The following is a 13,167-nucleotide window of genomic DNA, read 5'->3' on the forward strand; positions in this document are numbered from 1 at the left end:
TATCGCACACACAGCGCTACAAATGATGTGCTAATTTTGGATAGTCTGGAACTAGGAACTACTAATTTGTTCTTATTCCTTAGGTTGTATTTGTGCTTATCACAGTTTCTTAAATATAAGTGTAAATTTTTCCTAACATACATAATGTTCATATATATGTATTGACAAGGTACAGTCATAATGGAAATCTCTTTAAAAAATTCTCTGAGAGAATCGCGGCATCTCAGTTTGTAGATAGATCTGATTGCCCTTTTTTGTAGAATAAAAACGGTTTCAATATCAGCTGCTCTACCCCAAAGCAAAATACCATACGACATAATACTATGGAAGTAGCTAAAATATACCAATCTTGCAGTCGTCACGTCAGTCAGTTCTCTGATCCTTTTGACTGCAAATGCAGCTGAGCTAAGTCTACCTGATAATGATTTAATATGTGTGTCCCATTTGAGTCTATCATCAATATTTAATCCCAGAAAAACTGTATTTTTAACAAAGTCTAGTTTCTGGTTATTTAGAAGTATATCACAATCAGCAGAATTTACGTTAGGTAAACTGAATTTAATACATTTTGTTTTCTTTCCATTCAAAACTAGGTTATTTATTGTAAACCAGTGGTGGATCTGGCAAAGGGCGTGATTTATATGGTCATTGTTGGGCTTTCGTCTGTCTGTTTTAAAAATAAGGGAAGTATCGTCCGCAAAAAGTACGATATTTGACAAGTTCTGACCCTCCACCATGTGGGCCAAGTCATTAACATAAACTAAAAACAAAAATGGCCCGAGAATGGAGCCCTGCGGAACACCTATCTTGACTTCAGAGCCGAAAGATTCTGTATTATTTATTTGAACCTTTTGTGATCTACCAGACAAATAAGATCGCATAAATTCCAATTCTTTACTTTTAATACCGTAGTGTTCTAATTTGAGAAGCAAAGTTTCATGATCCACACAGTCAAAAGCTTTTGAGAGGTCGCAAAAAACTCCTATAGCATCTTGGCGTTGCTCCCAGGCTGCGAAGATATGTCTCATGAGAGCAACTCCCGCGTCACTTGTCGAACGACCCTTTGTGAAACCAAATTGTTGCTCGTGTAGCACCTTAGTTTGGTTAAAATGTAAGAGCAATTGATGCAGTACAATTTTTTCGAAAATTTTACTAAAAACGGGTAATATAGCAACAGGTCTATAATTTCCAGGATCTTTTTTGTCACCGGATTTATATAACGGTACAATTTTACTTTGCTTCATCAAATCAGGAAACATACCCTTGTCAATACACATATTGAAAGTAACAGCTAGATATGGAGCTAGTGTATCAATGACCGCTGTAAAGGCTTTCACACTCATCCCAAACAAGTCCTCTGTTTTTTTTACTTTGATTTCTCTAAAGGTTTTTACAATAGTGTGCGGAGTTATATACTTAAATTTAAATTCTAATTCACAGATAGGCACATTTTTCTTAAGTATCTGAGCTGAAAGTAGCGAAGAAGAGTTAAGAGATTTTGTAGTTTCAATTGGAATATTACTAAAGTAATCTAAAAATTCTTGCGCAACTTCTGCATCAGACTTAGTAAGACCACGAGGTGTGTTAAGCACAAATTCATTATCTCGGGGTTTTGCTTTACAAGTTTCAATATTAATCACTGACCATGTAGTTTTAGTTTTATTATCTGCGCTTTTAATCTTGTTCGTCAAAAAATTCGATTTAGCTTTAGCGCAAACAGCTTTGAAAAGTTCAGAATATTTTCTAATGTAATTCTTGAATTCATCATCCTGCCTTATAGTTCTCTCTCCATACAAATCAAAAAGCAAATCTCGACTCTTTCTGATGCCTTTAGTAGCCCAGTCACTGAACTTAAACCCGGGGCGTATAACTTTAGAAATCTTAGTAAATAATTGGTTATATTCCTGACTGACAATAGAAAATAATTGGATAAATAACTTGTTTGGGTCATCGTGTTCACAATTAAATAGATCTAATTTTAAAGTCAGAGCTTCAATGAATCTGTCTACTCTACGAACTGTGATAGGTCGGCTTACTACTGTAAAACTCTGTAACTGTTCTGTGACAGTATAGATTACACTTTGCCCAAAGTGATCTGACTTGAGCGATTTCACTATCGACTTCTGCAGATATGGGCAATTACAAAATACGTTATCAATACAGGTGGCCGATGTATCTGTTATTCTAGTCGGCTCAAAAAATACGTGATCCAAATTAAATGATTTAAAAAGGCCCACAAACTCAACACTGTGACTATCACTTTTTAAAATGTCTATATTGAAATCCCCACATACAATTACACATTTCTTGCACTTGCAAATAATTCGTAGAACATCCTCCAAGACTTCGCGTAAAGTTTTAAAAGAACTGGTGGGGGGGCTGTATGCGCATACTACTATATACTTATCCAGCTCAACACAGGATAACTCAATGTGTCTTTCAACCGACAGTCGAGCTATGTCTTTACGTTCCTTATATTTATAATGTTTCCTTAACAAAATCAATGAACCTCCACAGCTAGCCGTCTCTCGATTGAAAGCACTCACAATATGGTAGTTCTCGTAGTTACATAACATCTGGTATTCCTTTTGAAAGTGTTCTGTTAGGCAGACTACGTCAAATTTGGTTTTTTCTAAAAACAATTCAACCATTGCTAATTTGCTGGAGAAACCTTGAATATTTTGATGAAAAATATTAAAAGTCCTTTGTTTATCCTTTGTCAATTTTTTGCCAGAAACTCCCACCTTGTTTTGTCCAATGACAATGTCAGCGTTAGGAGTATCTTTTGTCGAACTAACTAGTTTTTTAAATCTAAAAGAGGTACGTTAGTAACATTACTAACCTTAGTCAACGAATGTTGAATAGAAAAAGCTACTATAGTAGCTAACTTACGTTTAAAATACGTCGATAGATACAAGCTATCTTGTGTCAATATAAAATTAGGATTAAATTTATTAATGTCAAAAAATAATACGTCACTATGACGGTATGTCAAATTGTAAAAATATTGATTCATCCTGTGAATACATTCGTTATGTGCGCTGGTTAAGTTGTTACAATAAGGAAAAGCGCTAATTACAAATTTACATTTTGACTTATTTTGAAGATTAAAAATTTTTCCCATACAATCATTCGCATCTGACCTCTTTAAATGCGCATGGTTGCCCACCATAATGACAACAGTGGTGCAGTCATCTAATTGATCTAAAGTAATTTTGTTTACGATTTCCTTGAAATTCAAATTTACGTAGCAATTATTTATTACTTTTTTACTCGAACACTGAGTAATTAAAGAGCCTAAAGATTTGCCCATCTCGTCTGAAAACATTAATGTTTTCCTGCTACGAGCTGCGTTTCCAGTGCTGGCAGTGGGAATGGGAGGCGCGGCTGCCTCACATGAGGGCTGCCGCTGCTGACGTCGCCGCCGCGGCGCCGGCCGCGGCGCCGGCGGCAGCGCCGGCGACAGCGGCAGCGGCGGCGACGGCGGCGGCCGCGACGGTGGCACACGGCATTCAGTCGGCGCGGGCGCGCTCTGGTGTGTGGCCGGGTGCGGTGCGGCGGTGGGGGAGGGCGAGCGCGCGGCGGGAGGACACGGCGCGGGCGCCTCGGGTCCGGGGCGCTGCGAGCGCGCGCGTCTCCTGCCTCGCCGCCCCCCCCGCCGGCTGCCCCGGCCGCCAGCCTGTGCCACCGCACTCACATATTCCACGGATTCAACATCTGTTCTGGTCGGAACAGACGTGGGAAGATCGTGCACTACTGGGCAGGCTGTGGTACACTCGTCAGTTAACACCTCGAGCAATTGGGTGCTGTGTCTAATCAAAACAAATTTACAAAAGTTAAACCAATTCAAACGCTGCATAAGGCTAAAGCGTTAACAAACTTCCAGTAATAATTACGACTTGAACAAGTCGTAAATAAACTTTGGAGGACCTTCGAAACATACTTTTGATTCAACTTTACTTTTGACAATTTATTTGGAGATAACTTTCAAAATTCTTTGTCTTTGGAGCCGTTTTTCGGGAGTTTGTTTTCAGTTCAAGATTTTTTGTAAGTAAAACACCAAACGCACACAGTACAGGGTTCTCGGTGAAAAATCATACATACATACATAAACTCACGCCCGTAATCCCTAATGGGGTGGGCAGAGCCACAAGTAATCAAAGACAACTTGCAGCCACTGTTGATACGATGTCGTAAGCTGGATATGATGAACCTTATGGTGATAAGGGATCAGCCTATCGCCCATAACATTAGTCCATCATGTTAGAGGACACAATCCCTCTGTCGGTTCAAAATCAGTTCGGTGAAAAATCATTCGTTTGAATTATTTCTTCCGTACATTAGTAGGTATTAGGCGAACTCTGATTGGCTCAACTATTATATTATATTGTGTATTAGTTCCTTGTGCGTGTATTGTGCTTGTAATAAAAATCACTTTGTGATCCCTAGTTTGGTTAGAACATTACAGGCTGATCACCTGATTCTCCGAAAGTAACGATCCGTGCTTCGAAAGGCACGTTAAACCGTTGGTCCCGGCAACTACTTACTGATGTAAGTATATAGTCGTTACATGAGCCATGTCAGGGGCCTTTGGCGGCTCAGTAATAACCCTGTAACCAGGGTGGATGAAGTTGGTATTCCACCTCACAACCCACATGATAAGAAGAAGAATTAGCTTGTCTATAGCGAGCTTTTGTTTACAAATATCACATCCGAATGCGCTTTTTCTAAAAGACACTTTAACGTGGTTCTAACTTTAAAAAATATATATCATTAAAGTATTACATAGGCAATGCACTGATACTGTTAAACTACAATTCGGTTTGTCTCGGTACGAGCCTCCTCATTTCGTTTGTCATAAAAACAACAGTATGTTTTATTATCTAAGAAAAAGTTAAACTAACCTCACAATAAGAATAAACAAGTTATTATGTTCATCGTAATGATCATTAGTTCTTTTTACCGACTTCAAAAAAGGAGGTGGTTCTCAATTCGACCGTATTTTTTTTTTTTTTTTTTTTTTTTTTTTTTTTTTTTTATGTTTGTTCGGGCATATCTTCGTCGTATATGAACCGATTTTGATAATTCTTTTTTTGTTTGAAAGGAGATATACCCAAGGGGGTCCCATGTCAAGGAAGTCAGGATCTGATGATGGAAGACCAGAGAAATCGAGGGGAATTTTCAAAAATCGTAGGAGCGACTAGTGCGTTTGTAAAGTCATATTGATCGGATCGATCTTTAGGCTTCGGGAAAACTTCCCGACCTTCGAAAACTGGTCAGCATCAGGGAGATACCCTATGGCCTGGCAAAACTATACAACCTGGAGCAATTTTTCTTTTACGAAACGTATTTAAATCTTGATCAAATTCAATCGCCGGTGCAAAAAAACAAAATGGCGGAAAAAAAAGATGGCCGCCATACAAAATTTTGTCGATTTTGGAAGAAGCCCGTTTGGGTAAAAATAATGTATGGGGCGCTTACTCAAAACGTCATGTAGAGTACGGAAATACTTTCTGGTCACTTAAAACTGCTCCGCATCAGAGAGATACTCTACGGCCTGGCAAAACTATCGCACGTGAACCAATATTTCTTTCAGAGCACTTATTTAAATCTTGGTCAAATTCCATAGCGCGTAAAAAAAAAACAAAATGGCGGAAAATCAAGATGGCCGCCATACACAATTTTGTTTTTTCAGAAAATGTCTCGGGATATAAAATATATATCGGGGTTGTGATCGGATCGTCATGTTAAGTATGGAAATACTTCCCGATTTTCGAAAACTGCTCCGCATCAGGGTGACACCCTACGGCCTGGCGAAACTATCACACCTGAACCAATTTTTCTTTCACGAAACCTATTTAAATCTTGGTCGAATTTAATGGCCGGTGAAAAAAATACAAAATGGCGAAAAAACAAGATGGCCGCCATACAAAATTTTGTTTTTTTTTTTTTTTTCAGAAAATGTCTTGGGGGTAAAAATGATGTATAGGGGTGTGATCGGAACGTCATCTTGGAAAACTGCTCCCAATCAGGGAGACATCCTACGGTCTGGCAAACCTATTGCACCTGGATTTTGTTTGTTTCCACGACACCCATTTAAATCTTGGTCAAATTCTGTCGCCGGTGAAATAAAACAAAATGGCGGAAAAACAAGATGGCCGCCATACGAAGAGGGACAGTTTCGAATAAACAGGACACGCGAGCTGCTTTAGCAGCGAGCGAACCACGCGAAATCTACTGTATCTATATGTATGCGTGAGTGTGTATGATAGCAGCTTCCACTGACAACCACATGTGTGTATGTACACATACACATGTGTGTGTGTGTGTGTGCGTGTGTGTGCGCGCGCGCGCGCGCGCGTGTGTGTGTGTGTGTGTGTGTGTGTGTGTGCGTGTGTCTGTGTGTGTGCGTGTAAGTATCTGTGTGTGTGCGTGTGTACGTGCGCGTGTGCTCGTGTGCGTTAGCGCGTGTGTGAGTGTGTGTGTGTAAACATGTTCATCAATAATAATTGTGATCACTACTAATAATATATTATATTATTATATATGAATATAAATCAGAAAATCTGTCTGTCTGCATCCTTGCTCGGTCTAACCATCACTTAAAATCGTAAAATAAAATAAAATTTTTAACAAAAAAAAACCGACTTCAAACGCAAAACTAAAAAGCAATAAATAAATTTACTTCGCACAAAGTAATTAGTACGTATTTTCAATTAGTTAATTAATTTATAATTCTGAAGTCGGTGCCAAGTAAATGCTACAACAACCCTACTACAATATCAAATTACTATGTACACACAATATTGTTTAATACCTATATCAAAGCAATTACAAAACAATGTCAAACAAAAAATTACAAAACAATCAGTATTGAAAAATATATGAATCGGTACTTCGTTGTAGCATTTCCTTGGCACCGACTTCAGAATTATAAAATAATTAACTAATTGAAAATACGTACTAATTACTTTGTGCGAAGTAAATTTATTTATTGCTTTTTAGTTTTGCGTTTGAAGTCGGTTTTTTTTTGTTAAAAATTTTATTTTGTAACGAATTTGTTTACTTTTGCCGAAGGAAAACATCGTGAGGAACCCCACATTCCCGAGAAATGCATTTTCGGAGGTAAGTGACCTAACCTATATGGGCCCGTTTTCCCTTCGCGGTTTGGAAGGTCAGACAAGCAGTCGCTTCTGTAAAAATCCGGACCTGTCAAATCTTCAGCGGACCCTGTGAAAAACGGGGTAATGCTAGGGAGGTGATGATGAGCTTAGTATTCAGTCAAAATTGCTGCACTTTTGCCTTCTTTATTAAAGTCCATCAACAGTTTCTTGATGTTGATTGCTGGTCTTCTTGTTAAATGCTTCGTTATATACTTCTATCACGTCATCATCCCACTCTGATGGTATCATGAATGATTTCTTTGGCGAGGCTTGGTGGCAGTCCATGCACGCCCATTCCAGGGTATCCGCAGCGCGAAGAGCAGTCAGCTGTTTGCAGTCAGCTGTTTGTTAGTTAACCCAACATATACGGGGCTAGCATGAACAGCGACCTCACAGCGGCAGCATACCAATCCAGGGCTTCTTTTGGTGATATTTTTGTTACACACATTACACTTTTGCATTATGACGGTAGATCTACTTTATAATAGGGCTAGCAAACTAGTTATCGGGACGGCGAAAAAACGGAGAATCCAACTAATATCGGTTATGAAAAGAAGTTTTAGAAATTGCAATATTTTCATCGTTTGTCGACATGCCATTTTCAGACACAATGTAATGTGTTTTTGTAAATCTTCACTTCCCATTCTATGAACAGAGGCCGCAAAAGTAATATAGAGAAATATCAGCTAGCAACTAAGCTATTGAATATTAACTAGCTGTGGCACGTGGCTTCGCTTGTAGCGGTAATTATATTCTAATTTCGTTTCCGGAAAGTTCTCTAAGTCGAACCCTGGACTTAGAGAACTTTACTTACTCAGAACGTCACATTTGCAAACCGTCATGCGTTCGTTGCCGTTCCGTGAGCAGCTCTTGAGCAGTTTTTGGTATGGACTCGAGTTTTGGCAATTAAGTCCAGACCCAAGAGCTCAAGATGGTCGGTAATTTGTACGGATACACTCCGGAAAGTCGGAGTCAGGAGGAATGGACTCCGTTTTGCGGTGAACAGACACGCCTGGGTCTTGGAAGCGTTGAATCTAACCCCAGTCTGAGACGGACTTAACGGTCAGATTCTCAAGATGATCTCTGAGAACACTGACATTTCTGGTACTTGCTCGTGCATTGGACATGTATCTCTCCGTCTCCGTCTGCACACCCAAAGACACCGGACCTTTTTTGTGTAATTTATAATATTCTTTGAATTGTTGTTGAAAGAAAGAAAGAAAGAAACATTTATTACTTCCGGAAACCACAGACACAGACTGACAGGTACATTACATTCAACACAGGGCAGAAACCACACGGAAATCAAAACACAGAAAAATACGTTTAACGTTTGTTTGAGGGTTTGTGTTGTTACATGTAGTTGCATATACCTCTATTTTTTATTTTTATTGCTGATATTGCGTGAACAATAATCAACAATGAACAAATGGACATAGCATTTTGGGAACCATACCTAAATTTGTGAACGAACTGAGTCCCAAAGTTTTGACTGATAATAAAGTTACCAAGTACAGAGTAACTTGAAAGTCAATTAGAAACCTCCTGAAACTTATCTAATACATTAATCGTTTTGCTTAGCCATGTTGAAATTCAGTTTAAATTCAAATTAAAACTCTGCCTATGTTTTATTGAATGATGTTCTTTTGTGGGTAACCCTTTGGTGCTAGGTTAGGAGAACCAATAAACGACTTATTTGGGTTGCTTTTGAATTTGAATTAATTGAATTTGGGAATCATTTTGTTAAGGCAATGGCTTTCGGAATCCAATGAGTGAGTTATATTAATTTGGTTAAGGAGTCTTGTTTTCGAAGTAGCATCGTCATTGCCTTATACGTATATATTATAAGTTTAATGAAGTCTGTTTTACTCGATTGTAATCGTTTTGTCCGATCGTGTTGAAACACCTGAATATTTCATGTCACTATATTTGTTTCCAAGGGATTTACATATTTTATCATTACCTTGTCAACCTTTATGCCGTTTCAAAAGGAATTATCAGATTTGCTTAAATACATAAATATGATATGTTACTTGTTGCTTTTTGGTTGATATTTTTTTTATTAAAGTGCTTTTCGCGGCATTTTTGTTTTTACTTGCTATTATACAAATCAAATCAAATCAAAAACTTGATTGCGTTGCTCAAAAAAGTTTTAAGTATATGGTTCCCTTCGTCTACTCATAAAACTTATACTCATACGATGTTGGCCGCAGATATATTTCTTTTGTTTACTTGACGTGTCTAATTGCAATTTTAAAGTTATTTTTTTTTAAAATAGTCTCGCGTTTTACCTCAATATCACCTGATAGTAAGTGAGGATCTAGGCTGGATCACGCTTACCTAGCAAATGCCTATTCTCTCTAGCCTTGAAGACTCCCAGATTATAACGAGTTGGAAAAACAGACGACGGACTAGCACATTGCAGACTGAATCACCACATTGTCCGAAAAAGTAAGATGATTCCGCGCTTCGGAAGGCACGTTAAACCGTTGTTCCTGGGCTACTCGCTCAAATGCCTTCAGCAACTCGCAGTGAAGCAGCGTGGTGAAGTATTCTCCAGACCCCCATCGGTTGTTTGAGGGGAGGCCTGTGCCCAGCAGTGGGACGTATATAGGCTGTTATACTATATAATTCTAAAACTTTGTTCCTATAATATTTCAAATGTACGATTCGGTCAATATTTCAAGAGCAAGAAATAACCTTTTTATGGATCATTAGGTCAAACCCGTTCAGAACAACTTTAACAAACGGATCACTAACTTCAGAAGTTCAGGCTGCCTAAGTCATTGGAAATATCACAGCCAATTACACATTGGTATTGAGGCATTGGCCTTAAACTACTAAGGATTAACTAAATTTAATACAACATAAGCTCACCTTAGACGGCCCTATAACAACCCTAACACCAGGGTTCCGAAGGTGGCTAATCTTCCGAATACATCCCAGTTAGGGACGGTACTGAAAAGTATCGGCGTCCGAAGGACGTAATATACGATCCTGACGACCCGATTACTCTAGCCATAGAGGCGGCTAATCAGCTCGCGACACCAAACACTTCAGAACATCGATACCGACCCCGCCGGCGTGGTCGACGATTTCCCTCATTCAGCGCTTATCGCTATCGACGCACTAGGGTCGATTAATCCTTTCAAATATTCCTCCTCTCAGACGACGCCCTTAGCCGAGGTTCGCGCCCAACTGGGCACCCTCAGGCCTGTTGTCTTAAACGTTGTAGCGGGTGAGAGCCTTCAGCGCTCCCCATTTGTCCGGCCTAGTAGTTAATTCCATCTACGGCAAATCTACAATAAGTCACGTCAAAAAAATTTCGTCTTATCTTAATTTTTCGGATAACCAGGTGATTCAGCCTGCAATGTCCTAGCCAAACAAAGGAATCAAATCTGGACCTCCAGATCATGAGCCCAATTCTCTAACCACTAGACCACGGAGGTTGTTATTATGACAAATTTTCCCTCTCATTGCCCACACTTGAGAAGGTCTTTTTGGGCCGGACTTTCGAGTGCTATTATGACAGGTGCACAGAAGCACCCTTATGTGAAGAGCCCTTCTCATAAGAACCACGTTTGACTGTTGCCATGGTTACGCAAAAGTGAATTGTATCCTGTTGCGAAAAACTATATAAAAGTACTATAATAAACTTCAGATGTCCAGTCAGCTTCTCGAAAACTGGAGAGTTCGAAAGGCCACATCAAAGCAATTCATCTAGAAAAGCAATATTGCAATTTGACATTTGGGCATACAAAAGTAAGTGCGCAATGCAAACAAATGACAAATATTGCTTTTTTAGATTTATTGCTTCGGTGTGGCCTTTTATACCTGGCTGGTTCCACTTAAAACCTTCTGATTACGAGTTGCTTATAAAAAGGTTATTATAAGGTTAGTAATTATTTATAAACTATGAATGCATGGGATTAATTGTCTGGGAACTGAAATTAGGCAGCCAAATTACAAAATTGTATATCAATATAATTATTATGTTTTTTTTAAAAGAACATCTTGAGTCCTGTGCCGAGGTTTTTCTTGCAGCTTCTTTTCCCCGGCTATACAGGATCGTATCCGACATCCGGCGATCTCAGTCTCTTCTCTCGTGCGCTCAAATGTTACTGGCAAAACCAAACTTTGTTTTGAACACCCGGTCACATTGGAGGCAGAATAGCTGTCCATCCGAGTTGGATAGATGGGTTTGGGACGATCCTTGCGTGTTTGGCGTTTTTCGTCGAGCTCTTTCAGACGATTTTGATCGAAGTTGGCTACCCCTATTTTGACACAGTGACGCCACTCAGGTCTTAAAATAGGAAGGTCCTCCCAGCGTTCAGTGGAGATGGTACAGGCGGTCAGGTTACGTTTCAAGACGTCCTTGTACCGCAGATATTGTCCCCCGCTCGCTAGTTCGGAGTAAAAGACGAACTTCGGGAGTCTACAGTCATTCATACGGTGGACGTGACAGCACCATCATAATTGAGTGTTCATCAGCAGTGCCTCCATGCCAAAAATACCGGTACGACCCAACACTTCAGTGTTAGACACGCGATCTTAACACGTGATCCGTAGGATATTACGGAGACACCGCATGTGAAAGGTGTCCAACTTTCTAATGTCGGTTTTGTACAGGCACCAAGTTTCCGAAGCATACGTCGATACAGGAAGAACCAGGGCCTTATACACAGAAAGCTTGGTGTGCAGCTTAAGGTCGTGAGATTTCCAAACTCTCTGTGTTAGCTTGCCGAAAGTTAGCATCTCTGTGTTAGCTTTGGCTATTTGGGTGGGAACTTAAGATGATAGGCGATTGTCACTACGAATCTGGCTACCGAAGTATTTGAAAGTAGAAACATCTTTTAAAATCGAGTCACCCAGAATGACATTCGACTGGTCAGCGTTACAGCCTCTATGTAGTTGCTTGAGTACTTGGGTCTTGGATACGCTAATAAAGCCATAGGAGCACGATTCGCTGAGTGAGTCTAGATCCCTGACCCTGTGGTTATGTGACCACACTCAAAAATACTTTATTCTATGCTATAATACTTGTATTCTAAGGGCTAAAATCGATCACACCAAAACTCTCCCGGTACCGCTTGCATGACGTGAGCTTTAAAAATAGCAGTAATTTAAGTTTTGTTCTGATTTTATTATATTTAAATTTTATTTTTAGAAATTTTCCGTGACTTATATTTTAAGTATATTTAATTTAAATTAAGTATTCTTGTTCTTAATTTGAAAACTTTATATCCTACTTTTTATTATTATTACAGTCAGTATTGTTCCCTCCATAATTTGCAGGCACAACGGAACTTTTCTTCTGTGTGTTTGAGTATGTACTAATGTTGATGCACCATAATAAGTGAATAAATAAATAGACTCTTAAGACATCAAAGACCTTTTAGGGCGGCTCTAACCTACATTAATGTTAAATGAAGACAGCGTAAAAGATAAATGTTTATGTGCCCAAAGATCCTGTTCGAAAATTCCCATTCAGTACTTCCTCTAACGTCAGCAGTAATGTCCCAGATCGTGACCCGAACAGCGTATTCGATTCTGAATAGGCATCTGTGTGTCTATAGACGAAAAGCGTGAAGAAACAAATTCAAATTATATCCCAATTGGGGTAGTCAGAGGTGCATCCATCGTAAAATGAAACAAGCTTTCACACCTTACCGAACTTTCTGTTAAATCTTTCTGTTGTGATGCCAATAATTACTTTCTGCTGTTTATGTTTATTCACACTTTTGATACGGTACGGGTTTATACGAAATGAATATTCTCGTAATTTTGTGCTGAACACTGCTCAACTGGAGACTACACATACAAAACATCATAATTTTGTTGTTATGCATATCGGTTTTTAATCTTTTAATAATATAACACCCCGTGCATGTCGTAAAAGGCGACAAAGGGACAGCGTCCTGTCGAACATGCTGGATCATCTGTAAGAGCGATAGGCTGATCACCTATCATCATACGGTTTATCATTATCCACCTTAGGACTATG

Source organism: Pectinophora gossypiella, chromosome 11 (assembly GCF_024362695.1).
Source record: "Pectinophora gossypiella chromosome 11, ilPecGoss1.1, whole genome shotgun sequence".
Lineage (NCBI taxonomy): Eukaryota > Metazoa > Arthropoda > Insecta > Lepidoptera > Gelechiidae > Pectinophora > Pectinophora gossypiella.